The sequence below is a fragment of the Onychomys torridus genome, chromosome 23 (genome assembly GCF_903995425.1).
Source record: "Onychomys torridus chromosome 23, mOncTor1.1, whole genome shotgun sequence".
In the NCBI taxonomy this organism is placed as follows: Eukaryota; Metazoa; Chordata; class Mammalia; order Rodentia; family Cricetidae; genus Onychomys; species Onychomys torridus.
This window is the reverse complement of record NC_050465.1, coordinates 40,416,637-40,419,385: the sequence shown is the minus strand read 5'-3', so window position 1 is coordinate 40,419,385 and position 2,749 is coordinate 40,416,637.

The window sequence follows — 2,749 nt, the reverse complement described above, 5'->3', positions numbered from 1 at the left end:
AAGTAAAGAGGAAAATGCAAAAAACAAAAAACACCATCACCCACCAGTCTACAGCATTTCTTATGGAAAGAGACTGCATGCAGTCAGTCCTCTGGGCAGACACCAAGAAAGAATGGATGCTCCACTGAGGTCTGTCTACAGCAGGAGAGTCAAATTATAAAGTTCCTCTGACAGTTTGAGGCATGTGGACAATTTCTTTCACTATTTTGGGAAATAACTTAAAATGTTGCTATCAGTGTCTGGGAATGCCCACGGACCAGGCTGGAGTTCAGACCTGCATCTGGCTGGGTTACAATGCAATCTAGGCATGCTGACTTTGGGTCAGAAAGCAAAGTGGGAGCAGCTGTGTATGTGACAACAGTCAATAATAATACAATCATGGGTTTCTACTTCTATTTAGACATTAAAATGCTAAGTCATTAAGAATTCAACTGACAAGGCTGGGCATGGTGGTGTAAGCCTCTCATACCAGCACTTGGAGGCAGAGGCAGACAGATCTCTGTAAGTTCAAAGTCAGTGTGGTCTAAATAGCAAGTTCCAAGACTGCCAGGGCTGGAGACCATTTCTTTTCTCTCTCTCTCTCTCTCTCTCTCTCTCTCTCTCTCTCTCTCTCTCTCTCTCACACACACACACACACACACACACACACACACACACACACACAAAAAAAAAAAAAAAAAAAAAAAATACAACCCACCAGAGAGAGAATTGAACTGAGAATGGGAGAGAGAAACATGAAATTGCTAAATAGTGGTGTCATACAATCCCAGCACGTGGGAGGTGGAGGCCAGATGAAAGGAACTCAAGGACAGCCTGGGCTACATGAAATCATTCCTCAACACCCCCCCCCCAAGAATTTAACCAAGAAACTGCTCTAGAAATGAAAATTTTTGTTTTGTTTTTGTTGTTGTTGTTGTTTGTTTTTTGAGACAGTTTCTCTGTGTAGTTTTGGTGCCTGTCCTGGATCTCACTCTGTAAACCAGGCTGGCCTCGAACTCACAGAGATCTGCCCAGCTCTGCCTCCCGAGTGCTAGGATTAAAAGCGTGCACCACCGCTGCCCAGCTAGAAATGAAAGTTTAACATCTCAAGCCAGTTAAAACAAAATGGACACACCCAAGTGTGTGCTGCTTATGGGAACATATATGGTTAAACCAGCTGCTTCCCCAGAGGAGGGAGGGTGAGTTGTCTTTCTTATGTGTGCTGATTGGAAGAGGGCTCAGATCCCTCCGAACTGGAACTCTGGATGGTTTTGAGCTAAATGGGTGCTGGGAATCAACTTGGGTCCTCTCCAAGAACAAGTGTTCTTAACTTTCTTACCTCTCTCCAGCCCCACCAATATGGTCTATATAAAAAGAGTATACAAAGCTTTTTTTCTCACTCTGTAAGCCAGGCTGGCCTAGAACACACTATATATAGCCCAGGTTGAACTTGGATTTTCAGCTACCTTCCTGCCTCAGCTTCTCAAATTTCAAGATTAGAGGCATTGAGCCTTCATACCCAGCAGGAGAATCCAACCTTCAGAATCACACATTCTGACTTCCCTTGCACACGTTAACGGTGACTTCGCACTTCCTGGTAACATCAATGTTTGCCAGAGCCAGGCTTGATAACCTTGTGTGTGCACATGAAGGCCAGAGGACACCTCGGTAATGTTCCTCAGAAGCACTTCAGTGTGTGTGTGTGGGAGGGGGTGTGTGTTTGTATGGGTCACCTGCCAGCAAGTTCATGCAGTGTGTCTGTCTGTTCTGCCTCCTCCACTAGAGGACTGCAGGCATACATACCATGGGTGCTGGGGATCCAACTCCCATCCTCATGGCTGCAGAGCGAGGTATTTTATCAACTGAGCTATCTCTTCAATAATCTTTTCAATAGGTTAAATTTTCTTTCATTTATTTTGGGGCTAGCGCATGCCAAAGTCTGTGTAGAAGTTGGAGAACAACCCACAGGAGTCCATTTTCCTCTCCTCAGCCTTCCCTCCATTCCTAATTGTTTATTTCTTTCTGACATTTACTTTTCATCATTAATCACTTTTTAAAAACTTGCATGGGACGGGGGGGGGGGGGGGAGATGGGATATAGGTGCATGGACACCATGGCATGCATTGAGGTTTGAGGACAACTTGCAGGAGTTGGATCGCTCCTTCATACACCCGGGTTCTGGGAACCAAACAGGTCATCAGGCTTGGCAGCAATCACTTTTACCAGCTCAGCTATCCTACCAGTCCTAGATATATATATTTAATGATTTATTTATTTGCATTGGTATTTCCCTACATGTGCACCTGTGTAAGGGCATTGGATCCCCTGGAACTGGAGTTACAGACAGTTGTAAGCTGCCATGTGGGTGCTGGGAATTGAACTCTGGGAAAGCAGCCAGTGCTTAATGGCTGAGCCACCTCTCCAGACCACGGCCCTGTATTTTTGAGACAGGATCTCATGTAACCCAGGCTGACCTTAAACTCAGAGAACTACCTGCCTCTGCCTCCCAAGGATTAAAAATGTGCCCCACCACTCTGGATCTAGCTACTTTTAAAATACTACTCATGTATACTTGCATTTTCAAAATTATGCAAACAGTATCAAAACACAAGCCGTTTCACTGAGATCTTACCGACTGTAAGAATCAACTCACAGTGTTACTGCAACAACAGTGATGTCCAAATGAACACAAAAGCAAGACTACAAACTGATGCTTTTGGAGATTCTTCTCTTTTATAATCAATTTCAAAACACACTACAGGGAGGGGAA